General features: G+C 39.8%; 1 protein-coding gene across 2 annotated transcripts in view; it reads left to right on the top strand.

Annotated features, from left to right (window-relative positions):
* Positions 1–14,282, top strand: part of RELN (reelin) — a 496,941-nt gene that overhangs the window by 212,986 nt on the left and 269,673 nt on the right. The gene's annotated exons all lie outside the window — the stretch shown is intronic.

Below are 14,282 nucleotides of genomic sequence, written 5' to 3'. Positions count from 1 at the left end.
TTTGTTAAAGTCATGCTATTTTCACCATCATCATAGGCATAATACCAATTTTTATTTACACAGCGATATTTTTGGGAAATTTGTTAACTTAAGATTTTTGAATTTAAAGGAAATTTCTACTAATCTTATTTCTGCTAAAGAGAATCTAATGGGTTTAGGAAAGAAGTGAGGAAAAATTATATTGGTTTTTGAAAGGCCTAAGAAAATACCATTTATTATTTGTAGTAATATATACATCCTCAATATGGCTTTATCTTGGTAATGCGATACTGGATGATTATTACTGGCAAACTCCTGATTGTTTACATATATAACTCTTGAATCAGAAAACCCCATTCTAATTATAGTTTCAAATATATTATCAGTGTTCTTGGGTTGAGCAGATTTTTACTGTGACTTTTGTGAATGCAAAACTGTGATAGCTTTTGTAGTAAGCTCAAGAAATCTATCATGATGTAACTCTTTTTTCAGACTGAGAATGTTCACAATACTGAAAATATAAAACACTATATAACATAGTGAACATTAATGTTCTGAAAAATGCATAGTGTCAGAAAAAGATAGGTCTAATTTTATTAACATTTAATATTGTTTAAAAGCTGATCTCTTTTAAGCGTTGGATTTTTGAGTCTTTTCCATTGTATTGTTGGAATTGGGTTCACTTAAAATGAAAAGAAAAAGCCAAGAAAAACCAGTGGGAAAAAATTCTCAACCAGTGGGTTAAAAAAAAAAGCCTTATATAGTCAGATTGCACACGAATATGATTTACACAATGGTAGATGTGCATGTTATTAAAAATGCTATTCAGCCCAGGACCAAAGGAAAACACTGAGCTTTTCAACAGCACCTAATCAATTGAAATCATATCAATCCATCCAAGATAGGTTGGAAAGGATACTAACAAGCGTGATGGCTTCCTGCTGTCAAGAATAATAAGGGAAATAATTGGTGCTATAAACCATAGATCTATTTTGGACCTATCTACTTTTAATTAAAACATTAATTATCTCCTTAAATAAAATAACATAAATTTAACATATTATAATTTTTTATACATTGGATGGAGAATATTTAATGTATTTATGAGAGAGAAAAAAATGACAATCAGTATATACCAAAGCATAGTGCCTTTCAATTACAACATACTCAGTAGGTTTGTTGATTTTAATTAAATTAAACAATTTAAACAAAGCAAATTTTGTTTTGTGAAGCTTGGGGACAGCTATTATTATAAGACTATTGGTGACTAAGCATATTGAAAGAGTAAAATGATCAGAAAACATACTAGCCTTGCATAGTCTGTCATCTCGATCCTTCTCCTTAAAAGACATTCATTGAAGGATTTTATTCTGCAAACATGTATCTAACACCTACAAGACCCTGTCTTAGCTCACAGTGCTAAATATAGCTATAAAAGTAAAGAAAGCCCCATTTCTGTTCTCAAGGGGTGGGATATAAATGGCAGATCAGCTACATTTGCCTGGGGGCTTTAGGAAAGGCTCCCCAGGGAGCAAGTCCTGAAGGGTCAGCAGCAGTTTAAGAAAAAAAGAAGAGGAATTCCATCTATCTCCTTCCCATTTCTACTGATCCACCTTGGATCACACCCCATCATTTCCTTCAGGCTTTGCTTAATAGCCACCTCTTAGGATTCCCTGCTCCCACTTTCCGGCATCCTAATCAGGGCTACAATAATGAGCTTTCTAAAATGGAAACATGATTATATCATGTCCCTGCTTAAAACCCTTCAATATCTCTATTGGAGGCAATAGTTCACCTTCAAGGTAAAAATCTCTACTGCTTATCACAGCATACAAAGAAAATCCCTTAAAACGTGGCTTCAGTTTGCCTCCCCCACCTCATTACTTTTTTTTTTTTTTTTAAGATTTTATATATTTATTTGAGAGAGTGGGTGGGAGAGGGAGAGAGAATCTGAAACAGACTCATGCTGAGTGCAGAGCCAGACACAGGGCTCAAACCCATGACCACAAAAGATCATGACCTGAGCCAAAACCAAGAATTAGACACTTAACCAACTGAACCACCCAGGCGCCCCTCCCCACCTCATTTCTTGTCATCCTATCATTTCTACCTTAAAATTCTCAGAATGCACCTCACTCCATTACTTTCATATTATTTACACACTATGCCCCCTGTTCCCCCATTTTCTTGGGCTGGACTACCTTTATATGGCTTGTCTGGCTCACTCAGCCTTTCAGACCTTTCTTAGATATTGCCTCCTCCTGAAGAAAAACATCTCTGATCTCCCTCAAGCTCCTCCTCCTCAAGCTGGTCTTGGACTCTCATACATGGTTACATAATCCCTGGACATACCTCTCAAGGTACAATAATAATACAAATGAAAACACGGTCAGCACTGTTATATGCCAGACTCCACTCTTCCCATTCATTCTACAAACATGACTTCATTTAATCTTTACTGCAACTCTCCGAAGAAGGAACTATTATGACCTCCACTTTAAAGATGATGAAACAAAGACACAGTGAGAATAATTTGCTTAAGGTCACACAGCTAGAAATTGGCAGAGCTGGGACGGGAGCTTAGGCAGTTTGGCTAGTAGCCCATGATATTAACCATTACATTACACTGCCTTTCCAATGAAGCACTTACTTCAGCATGAGCTCATTTAACTTGACAACCATTTATTGCATATTATAATAAGAACATTATTACAGGTGCTTTATCTGCCATTAGATAGAAGCTCCTTGAGGACAGGGACTGTGCTTTTTATTACCGAATTGCTAAAGCCTCACATAATGTCTGTATGCACCCAGTAAATGTTTATTGAATGAATGAATGAATGAACAGTTGAATCAAACTAGTCTGATAGATGTGGGAAAGAGGAAGCTACCCGGGAGGTCATTACAGCTAAGCTGGGAAGGTAAGTGGAGCAGTTTGTAAAGGGCCCTCTGTTTGCTCGGGAGTTTAAACATTGTTCTGTGGGCAAGTGGGAAGCAGGAGGGTGACATGAGCCATCTGTGTTTTTGAAAGAAAACTGGGGATGGGGGTGGAATGGGTTGTAGAGATTAGGAGTTGGAGGAAGTTAAACACAGTAGTAGGATGCTATATCACCCAGGTGAGAGCTAAATTTTAAGCTAAATGAAAATTGGGTCTTGGTGTGGTGCCTGGGTGGCTTAGTCGGTTAAGCATCTGCTTTTGACTCAGGTCATGATCCCGGGGTCCTGGGATCAAGCCACACATTGGGCTCCCTGCTCAGCAGGGAACCTGCTTCTCCCTCTCCCTCTGCTGCTCCCCCTGCTTGTGTTCTCTCTCTCTGTCAAATAAATAAATAAAATCTTTTTAAAAAATTGGATCTCGGAGACTAGAAAGGGATATGGTAGAGAGACTTCGGAGAAGTGTGATCATTGTAGGGAATGAGGGCTGGAAGAGGGTCCAGGGTGATTCTGTGATTTCTGGCCTCGGTGACTCGGTGGCCAGTGATGCCAAGGACTGAGAGAAGAAATGGAGAAACGTTAGAGGTGTTTGGAAGAGAACATAACAGACTGGACTTCAACACATTGTCCCTGAGGAGGTTGTTTTCCATCCTGCAGGGCTCTCCAACAGCCTGCTGGGAAGAGAGGCAGATCTGAGAACCATCACCATGTTGGTTTTGAGCAGGGAACATGCTCATCCAGGGAGATCCCCAGGAGAAGGGAGGAAAGGCCCCAGTGTAGAAGGCTGGTGATGGCACAGGAGCAGGAAGAAAAAGGAATTCTGGAGAAGGGGCCAGCTTGGGAGACTGGGAGACTCAAGGAAGACATCTCAACATGGTAGAGGTGTTCGACAGGGACAAAGGCTTCTGAGAGAATGGAGAGGATGAAGTATGAGAAAAGGCTTTATGATTTTGCAGTTAGAAGTTCATTGGCCATTTGACTATAAATGAGGGTGGTTTCAGGAGAGGCCAGACCACCTGAAGCTGCCTTGTAGTGTGGAAAGCTCTTGCCCAGGCTTTGGAGACAGTCAAGGGAAGAAAGATGACTGTGAGTTGAGAAGTAAATGTGAGGCAATGTTTAAAGTTGAGGCTTTGAAAAAAATCGAGGATTAAAGGGAAGGAGAGAGATAGGGCAAGCAGAGGGGAAAGCAGACTCAAGGGAAGGTTGGGGGTTCTCTCTTTCCCTCCCACACCCCCTGATAGAACCAGAACGTATTTATGAGCATCCAGGGCTTTGTAACCAAAGACCACTGGGAGCACCCCTGTAGTTGACAGTTGGGTTTAGTGCTCGTTCCAGCATAGAGAAGGCAGGCCATGGAACCGTGGGACATCTCAACAGAGGGTGTGACAAAGGGATTATTATGAGATTTGGGCCTGTGTTTCATGATTTTGGCGAAGGTTTGTGGAAGTGGGGCTTTGCTCTGTATTGGATGCTGTAACCAGTAATTCTGGTTAGGGATCTCAATAAATCCTATCTACAGGGGAGGCAGACTAGAGTGAGGGGAAGCTATACCTGGTGAAAAGACAGTACAGTCACCACTATTAGCCAGGAGAAGGGGGGATTGGTGTACTGTGAGTTGGACAGTGTTCTGGTTAGGTCTGTGTTCAGGTATAATTATGAAGTGGCCCTGTGTCAGTCTTGACCCATCATGATCCCAGAGTGGCTTTGTCTGCAGTTGATGTTCTGTGAAATCATTTCTTTAAAAAAAAAAAATTATTCATTTGACAAAGAGAGAGAGGACAAGCAAGGGGAGCAGCAGGTAGAGGGAGAGGGAGAAGCAGGCTCCCCAGTGAGCAGGGAGCCCAACAAGGGACTTAATCCCAGGACCCTTGGATCATGACTTGAGCCAAAGGCAGACGCTTAACCGACTGAGCCACCCAGGTGCTCCCTTGAAGTCATTTCTGTTCATTGGGAGAAGCAAGGCCCAGCTGTGAGTGCCCGGCCAGCTCCTAGATACCAGGGGCTGCTTTTCCTTTCTTGAGGTCGAGGAGAGAGTGCTAGTGGACATTTACTTTTGGATTTAGACTTTATGAAGACTTTGGAATCCTAGAGAAGTAGGTCTGGACCCAAGCTCTGTGTAACCTTACTTTCAGAGCCTGGACACAAAGTACAGGCTCAGTTAATGATAAAGGAGGAGGGATCTTGCTGGAGCCAAGTTTTATTCAACGTCAGCCAGTGTGAAATCAAAAGCCTGATAAGTAGATCAGTGTGGTGAGATTGTGGGTGTTTAATTTTTTTCTTTAAACTTATCTGTATTTTTAAAAATTTTTTTATATTGAACTTATATCATTTGGGTTATAAAGAAATAACAAATTTTCTCCCCCTCCCCCCAAATAACAAATATGGGGTTATACTTAAGAAGGAGGAGGGACAATTCTGTTGAGGCAGACGGACTTCTAAGAACTATAGAAAAATTCTAAATCACAACTCCCATGCCTCTTCCTTTGTGAGGACTTGCCTGATGCTCTTAACATGATTGCTCTCTGTGATGTCATAATTATTTATTTAGCTACTCCTGCCCTTCCACTGAAAGCTTCATGAGGGCAGGAACCATGACTTAATTTTTTATTTTTCTGAATACCCAACAGTGCTTGGCATAAAAGCAGATGCCCTATACATGTTTGCTAAATGATCACCTTAAACATTTTGCAATTGAAAAATCACTGCCCTTCCCAAAAAATCTTCTTTAACCCTGACCTTACGCTATGGAACACCATGAGTCAGTGTGGCTCTAACAGAAAGCAGTGTCACGAAGGAATGTCCTTTGCACTGACCTCAGTTTGAAAAATGTATAAATCACCATTTTAAGAAATCAGAAAATTATTCACAGGTTTTCATCTAAACACTGAGCACCCCCAGTGCTCTCAGAACGTACACCAGGTTCAGAGACTTCAGGTTTCACCTTGAATCCTGAGCTCCTAAGTAATTACAAACACATCTCTAGCTGAGTTCTGCTGACAGGTCACAGTCCTTCTGAAGAACCAGAGGATTTCTCATTTCTAGTCTGGGGTGGGGATGGGGAGGTGCTTGGTTGTATACTCTCAATTTTCTTGGAAGTGGAAAATGCTCAGGTTCATGCACCAGGAGTAGACAATAAAGAAGTGAATTCAGGGGCACCTGGGTGGCTCAGTTGGTTAAGCATCTGCTTTCTTCTCAGCTCAGGATCTCAGGGTCCTGGGATCGAGCCCTGCGTCCTGCTTTCCGCTCAGTAGGGAGTATGCTTCTCCCTCTGCCCCTCTCCCCTGCTTGTGCTCGCCCTCTCTCCATCTGAAATAAATAAAATCTTAAAAAAAAAAAACAGAAAATGTTGAGATGAGTGTGGTTAATGTATAAGCTGGGGATGAGGACATATTTGAATTTATGCTCTGACCCTGCGACTGTCAATTCCTCATCTGTAGATTAGCAACAAAGCCAAGAAAATTAACTTGACAAAGTATACACTACTCCTATATGGCGGGACTAGAATCCATATCTCAGGGCTCACCACCCAGTGTTGGTTTGATTATACAAAGTAGATTCTTAAAATTTAAAAAGTAGACATTAAAAACCCTCAGGAACCCCAACTTCAATAAATAAGAATCATCGCTGTTGCCTCCATTCCCTGAACACCTAGCAGAGAATACACACTTTCTGAAGCCCTTGTAAGACAGAGGCAGCAAGTACGAAGCTGATGTGAAACTGTTCTCAGCATGGCTGCTGCTGGCCCAGCAGCGTGCACATGTCCTGGTGGGGGCTGGGCGGGGGGAATCATGGTGCATGTGTATATTCGTTGGCCTGTGAGCTTCTTGGCTAATACCCCCTTCAAACACACACATTGATTATTTAGCAAGGCCAGATGGCAAGCTTAACGGCCGACAGCAGTCATGCCCTGTAGTGCCCCCAAAGGGTGCATGCCATTTATAAACCAGGCTGGAATTCTCTGTTGTTGGGTTGATGGAAGTGGATATAACCAAAGGCAAATGTTTTATGTCAGGGGAGAGGGGTCAGGCTTATAGTTGGAGCCGAAAATCTTGGCTGCTTTCTGCCGCGCTCAGCGGTTGTTTTGCTGTTCATCACTCTCTGAACAGTGTGGTAGACAGTGTGGCTCTACTTTCTAAGGGCTGCTGGACCATGGTGGTGGGCAGTATATTTACTTCATTCAGATACCACACTCTGGAATTTTTAAATTCTTTGTAATAAGGACTGAGGAACGTTTATTTAAGCTGTGAGATGGAGGGAGATGAAAAGTTCAGTAAGCAAGTCCATAAAATGAAGGAGGGATTTAACCTACCTTGATATTTTTCAGCACGTCAAGAATACCTTTTAAACAAATAATGCAATATATGTTAAGAAAAAAAAAAGAAGAAGAAGATAGCAGGAGGGGAAGAATGAAGGGGGGGAAATCGGAGGGGGAGACGAACCATGAGAGACGATGGACTCTGAAAAACAAACTGAGAGTTCTAGAGGGGAGGGGGGTGGGAGGATGGGTTAGCCTGGTGATGGGTATTGAGGAGGGCACGTTCTGCATGGAGCACTGGGTGTTATGCACAAAGAATGAATCATGGAACACTACATCAAAAACCAATGATGTAATGTATGGTGATTAACATAACAATAAAAAAATAAAAAATAAAAAAAGAATACCTTTTAAGGTGATAGATATGGTAATTGGCTTGATAGTGATTATTTCACCATGTATACATATATCAAAACATCGAGTTGTATACCTTAAATATATACAGTTTTTTCAGTTATACCTCAATAAAGCTGGAAAAAAAGAATACCTCTTATACACAAACATGGTATGAATTTTACATCAGATCTACCAAAATCTTCCCTTGCCTGTTCTTGCTTACTCGGTAGCTCATATTACTAAATATTTTTCCAATACCCCGAAATGCAATTTTTTTTTTAATTGATCACACCATGCAAGTCAGAATCAACTAATAGAATTGGATTTTACCGTATCTACTTTAATAGTTAAAGTGGAAAATAATGATGTGTTCCATTTGAATTTGACCAACGCTAAAATTTTTGCTTTTCAAAGATGTGTTTTCCCCGTGGTTATTCTAGAGTTTACATTTCCGTTCAGCAGTTATAGCTCGTTGTTCCAGACATCCCTGCCTTTGTAACTGACAAACGAAGAGAGCTGAATTAGGAGACTTTGGTAAAACCATCCAGGAACCTTTAATCTTGCTTCAAGGCCTCACAAACTACCATCAGGGGAGAACCGAAGCCCTCCTGGGGCTGGGGAAAGCCAGAAGTGTTCCTAAGTGATCCTGAGGACAGATAAGATTTAAAGGAACATCGAAGAGCTGACTCATGGGGCCATAGTAAAATTTCTTGCTACTGGCCCTAGGCGGGTCTGACTACTTTTTTAATTTCCTAAAGAATGGTGCTTTGAACTGGTGCTGTTTATCCCAAGATGATTGAACCTAGATTTAAACAGCCTTCTTTTCAGTTCTCAGGGTTATATACATTCCCACTTGACAGCTTTATCTAGTCCAAAGTCAAAACCCCAGGATTTACGCCCGAGAAGAATTTGACATTGAGTTCTTTTGGATCCAGAGAAGTACACTTTCTATTCAAGTTGCTATATAATCTGCTGGATTCCTCCCCTATTTTGAAGGACAAAAAGCCTAGGTTTTTGGATCTTTAAAATTACTTAGGGGAGGGGAGCAAAGCTGTGCTGAACACCTTAAATTACCATTTTATTTTGGATTGTAAAATATTATTTCATGCAACCTATTAATCCAACCGTATTTTTACATTCAAAGGTTCAGTTGTTTAATGTAATAATTAATACAGATTTTCATAATCAAGTTTTTCAGAGTTGGAACTCATTAATATTGATTAATACATATTGTGCTGTTTCCCATACCATTCCCAAGAGCCTGGCACAATATTCTGTGCCCAGAAGGAACATGGTCAAGTTGTGAGGATTAAATGCAGAAGTGATGTACGTAGGATGGTGGCTAGCACATAAATACTCACTGAATGTTAACTATCATTATTATTACTAGGCATTTATATTTGGATGCCATTTAGGTGCCTTGAACTCAATACATTCTAAACTGAACTTGACTTTTCCTCAAATCTGGACCCCTTTCTTGCAGTTCTGATTAGTGACTTCATCAACCCAATCAAACAGAAACCCAGATAACATTACTTTCCTTATTCCTTTCTTTCTTCCATGTCTAGATCCAAAGTGTCTAAGACCAATTTATTTTATATTCTTAGTATCTCCTAACCCAGTCCTTTTCTTTTGGCACACATCCATTCATTTAGTTCAGGCCTTCCACACATGTATCAAAATGTTCTTAAACACAAACCTCATTTTTTTACTCCCAGCCTCAAACCCCGTAACTCCCTGCATTTGCCCCACTTAGCCTAGCTTTTGAGGCCGAGACAGACTCATCTCTGCATTCCAGCTCTCTCCCACTCCCCACCCTCCCTTACACCCAACTCTCTTCATCAGACATGCCGTCCTGTCCCCTGTCTCTGGGGCTTCAACATGCCAATTTCTGTCCCTGGAACACCCTCCTCATTTCCTCCTCCATCTTACTGATGAAATTGCTCTCATCCTAAAGATCCAGCTCAAGCCTCTCCTCCTCCATCATCTTTATTTTTATCACTATTCTACCTGCTACTTACTAATCGAATTTAGTTCACCATGTTGCATTGTCAGGTGTTAACTTCTACACGTATTTTCTACTGTACCTTGAACCCCTTGATCCGGCAGAGACTGGACCATTTTTATATTCTCAGAAGCTGATAGAGCACTGGGGATTTAGTAGGCACTTAGTTATTAGTTGAGGGAATGAATGAACCACATAGAGCAGGTATACCTTTCCAAAATTGTCTAATTACTATTATTTCTTCAATGGCTGGTCTGCCTGCACTTCCTGCACCCCAGAATCATTTTTATAATCATATTTAGGCATTGGACACTCCTTCGGCATTGATGGACTTTATTAGGATGGACTTTATTGTGAGTAGCCCTACAAAACTCAGAGTTGGTTGGGTATTATTTCAAATGATGTTTGTCACATTGCTCAGTGTCCTCTTTCTAAGAAACCACAGGAGAAACATCTCTCAAGTCTCTGTACCCGAAATACCCCCCCTTCTCCTGAGCAAGGTGTTTTCTTTTCATGTTATGAACTCTTCAATTTCTGTAACTTTATAGCCTCTGTGACTTTATAGTAGGACCAAACTTAAGACGTCAGAGCATGCATCTTACTCATCTCAACTGGACGTAGTTTTATTCTGACCCTCATTTATCATCATCTTTGTTTTCCCTTTTATTAACTTGTTTGATTGTCTGCAGTTTTGGGTTTTGTTTTTTTGTGGTTTTTGGTTTTTTGTTTGTTTTTCGTTTTTGTGCTTTTTGGTAAGCTGCCTTGTATCTGTTTTAGAACAAGGCAAATTGTACAATGTATCCTTAGGCATATAAAAAAAAGTCAGAAGTAAGGTAACATGAAGATGATAACAGAGGTTCAAGTGACCAGGACAGGAGGGAACAGAGAACATTAGAGTTTTCTAACAGCAGTGTCTTGCTGGTGTTATTAGTGCCCAATAATTAATGTCTTGTTGGTGTTATCACTACCCAATAAACATATTCGGAGCAACTATGTGCCAGACTTTGTGCTAGGCAGGGGATGCAGAGATTCATGAGATAGAGTCTCTAGCCATACCAACTCACAGTCCAAGCAGCCCTCATTTCCATTGCAGCTTTTAGGATCGTGAGTGAGATACAGAGGAATCACCTTTCCCCCAAACAGGCCCCCTCCCCAGCTCGTAGGAAGTTAACTCTTTTTAATTAAAGTATAGAGCTTCTATGGCAAAGTGCATCAAACTGCGGGCTTACATGGTTAGAAGTAGATTTCTCCATCATAAATCAGTCCAGAGGCAGGTGAGCCGGGCTGGTGGAGTGGCTCTGTGGTTCCATATCGAGGGTCATGCTGGCTGCTCCAGCACTTTCTGTGTCTCAGCCGGAAGGGTAAAGGGCCAGGGAAGCATGGTCATTCCTTTAGAGGGCATGGCCCAGCCCTAAATGTGACCCAGGTCACTTCTTCTCACTCCCTATGAGCAGAGCTTAATTCCTTTGTCACAGGAAGCTGCAGGGGACAGTGTGACAGGTACCTCTAACTGGGGGCCACAGTTCAGTTTAAGCAAAGGAAAGGAGAACAGATATGGGCAGACCTCTAGCAAAGTTCTGCTCACATTAGCAACAAGACTTCTTCTTCTTAGTAGTCGTGGTATTAGTATTGTAGTAATTGTTATTAATTATATAATTATGGTGATGATCCTAACGATTTTCCTTCCTACCTCTGATTGTTAAAGTCATATGCGCTAAGCCTGCAGGTCAATTTTTAGCTATACTTCCTCTCCTCTGCCCCGTCCATGAACTTCATCTCAAGTTCTCAAAGGTCATAAGATGTTTTAAAAAAATTATTACACAGTGATTTGGGGAAACAAAATCTATTCACCAACAATTCAGATGGTATATCGTTTTGTATTCTGATTTTTCACTTAAAACTTGTATTCATATAATAAGCAAAGTTTTGGAAAATGTATGGTTATCTCCCTCCAGAAAAGTTCAGGGCATGAGCATAGCAAGACAAGGACTCACAAGTGTGAGTATTTAAGATTGAATTATTGACAGCTCATGGTAGAATAAATCTTACCTGACAGAGTTCTCTGTTCCCCACTTTGCAGATTATAAAGATATATTTTAGTTTTTCTCCTATTCCATTTATTTTAGAATATGACAGATGATAAGTTGTTATGAGACACAAATCAAATTGAGATGGGAAGTGGGGGGGGGGAAGGGAAGAGAAAAATACCTCCTAATATTGCTGGTTCTGTGTATAATTTAGCTGTCTTTAAATATTAAGGAATCTTTTATACTGATTGTAAGTATATTCCTGAACACAGCAAGAACTATTTTCACTCTGAATTTATAACATTTTTGGAAGCTTAATTATCATACTTGAAGGTCAAATGGTTCTTTATTGCAATAAAATACAAAAGTAATAAAGAAATTATTCCTGGGGAGATGAAAGTCTAGGTTCATAGCTCATTAAATGGTAACTTCACAGACCGTGTCTAATTTGTCATATTTAGCTTTGGAAATTTCATACATTTGAATTTCAAATTAGGTGAAGAGATACCTGAGGCAAAACTACCTAGGGCCTTTGAATTCTAAAATGATCTGGGAGATATAGTTCCCATAACATAATACCTTTATTTGTAAGAAGTGCCTGTCATTATATGTATATTGCTTGCCAGACTCAAATGCTTTTTTTTAGATAATCAATAATATTAACACAAAGCTCATTAACCACTCCCTCAATTTGTTTTTAGACAACCCTTCCTTTTTCTGCTCAGCATATTGAAATTTCCATCCTTTGTACTGAATTATTTGTTGAAAAAATTGGCAGAAATATATTTTGAAGTAACATGATTACTTAAAAGTTTCCCTCCAAAATAAGTGAGTTGAAAGATAAACACTTTTGTCCAAAGAACAACCTTTGGGGGAGTTAAACATGACCTCGTTCTTTCTAATGTGCCTATTCTAGGCTGCTGTGATCTCGAGATGCTAGTGGGCTCAACTTTTGAAAAAGCATAAATGCAGATACGCTTTTTTAAGAAATGAAGCTTCTCTTTACTTTCAGCATGTAATATGTCTCTTAGACAAATTGAATTGATGATGGGAAGAATTTCTGCTTCAATTTAATATTGAAAAACCATATAATGATCCATGAAAATACCCAAAGATTTAAGCTATGGGAATGTGATTAAGAAAAGCATGACTGTGGTCCAAGATCCAAATGAAATCATAGAAGCTAATATGAAGTTAGAGGTGTTTACTGCCTTTTCAGTTTATCGAAGCATTCTGATCTTCCATTTCCTTTTTTTTTTAAAAGATTTTATTTATTTAATTGTCAGAGAGAGAGCACAAGCAGGGGGAGCGGCAGGCAGAAGGAGAAGCAGGCTCCCTGCTCCCTCTGTGGTTTCTTAGAAAGAATCCTGTGACTCCAGGACCATGACCTGAGCCCGAAGGCAGACGCTTAACCACCTGAGCCACCCAGGCATCCCTGATCTTCCATTTCCATCAGCAAAGCTCAACGGCTGCTCTCTTGCCAGTGTCATAAGACAAATTATTACAGTCTGTGAGGTGCTCTAAATAGTTGGAGATAATAGAGAAAATGTATTTAGCAAGTGAAAGGTAATGTTCACAGAGTAACTCTTTTTGAGCCAAGCAATAGACAGATATTTAACATCAGTTGTGTTTAAATGTTTGGAAAGGGATTGATAAATAGTTATTTTCATAATATAATGAAAGTCAGATTAACTCACTGTGAGTGGAAAATAATGAGCTATTAAAAATCTTTCTGCCACCCCCCCCACCAAATGAAGAGATTCCTTAGGAGAGGACCTGCAATTCTTGTGACTCTAGACTCAGCACCAACACACAGATGTGTGAACATATGTGAGCTAAGTGCTTTTTCCATTTACTCAACAAAGTATCAGTACACATTTTTTTCTACTGAATTTTAAACAAATCAGTGGTAACCTTGTTTGAAGAGACCAAGAAGCGTGTTTTTCTTTGAAAATTTTGCTACAGAACTTACTTGTTTTCATGTTAGGCCTAGTCAGTCATTGTGACGTGAATTGCTTGTTTTGATGTGAATTGGGTCCCTTTACAAGTGTGTCACATAATAATCATTCACCTTTACTGTCGCTGGCACAATTGTCTTTATGAAATCTGCATTAGTACAGATTTCATTGTATTCATAGTATTTATTCAAGGCAGTTCCAGTCTTGTTTTTATGATAACTCATGGAGATTAGTAAACCATTTCAAGAATAGCACAGCTGAATAAAAAGGAAGCCCTACAAGGAATATTTTTTTTCAAGCGTATTTTAAAGTAGCTTCTAAAAACAGTGATTCAGGTTTCATATATTTTCAACTATATTAGCTTATCAATTAAAAAAATCCCCTCCTATCCAGTGTGGACATTCCTCAAAAAATTAAAAATAGAACTACAGTATGATCCAGCAATTGCACTACTGGGTATTTACCCAAAAGATACAAAAGTAGGGACCCGAAAGGCTACGTGCACCCCGATGTTTATAGCAGCAATGTCCACAATAGCCAAACTGTGGAAAGAGCCAAGATGTCCATCAACAGATGAATGGATAAAGAAGATGTGGTATATATATACAATGGAATATTATGCAGCCATCAAAAGGAATAAGATCTTGCCATTTGCAACGACGTGGATGGAACTGGAGGGTATTATGCTGAGCGAAATAAGTCAAACAGAGAAAGACATGTATCATATG

The sequence above is a fragment of the Phoca vitulina genome, unplaced genomic scaffold (genome assembly GCF_004348235.1).
Source record: "Phoca vitulina isolate PV1807 unplaced genomic scaffold, GSC_HSeal_1.0 scaffold4, whole genome shotgun sequence".
NCBI classification, from domain to species: Eukaryota; Metazoa; Chordata; class Mammalia; order Carnivora; family Phocidae; genus Phoca; species Phoca vitulina.
The sequence above is the reverse complement of the archived record's forward strand: the minus strand, read 5'-3'. Positions and strand labels throughout refer to the sequence as shown.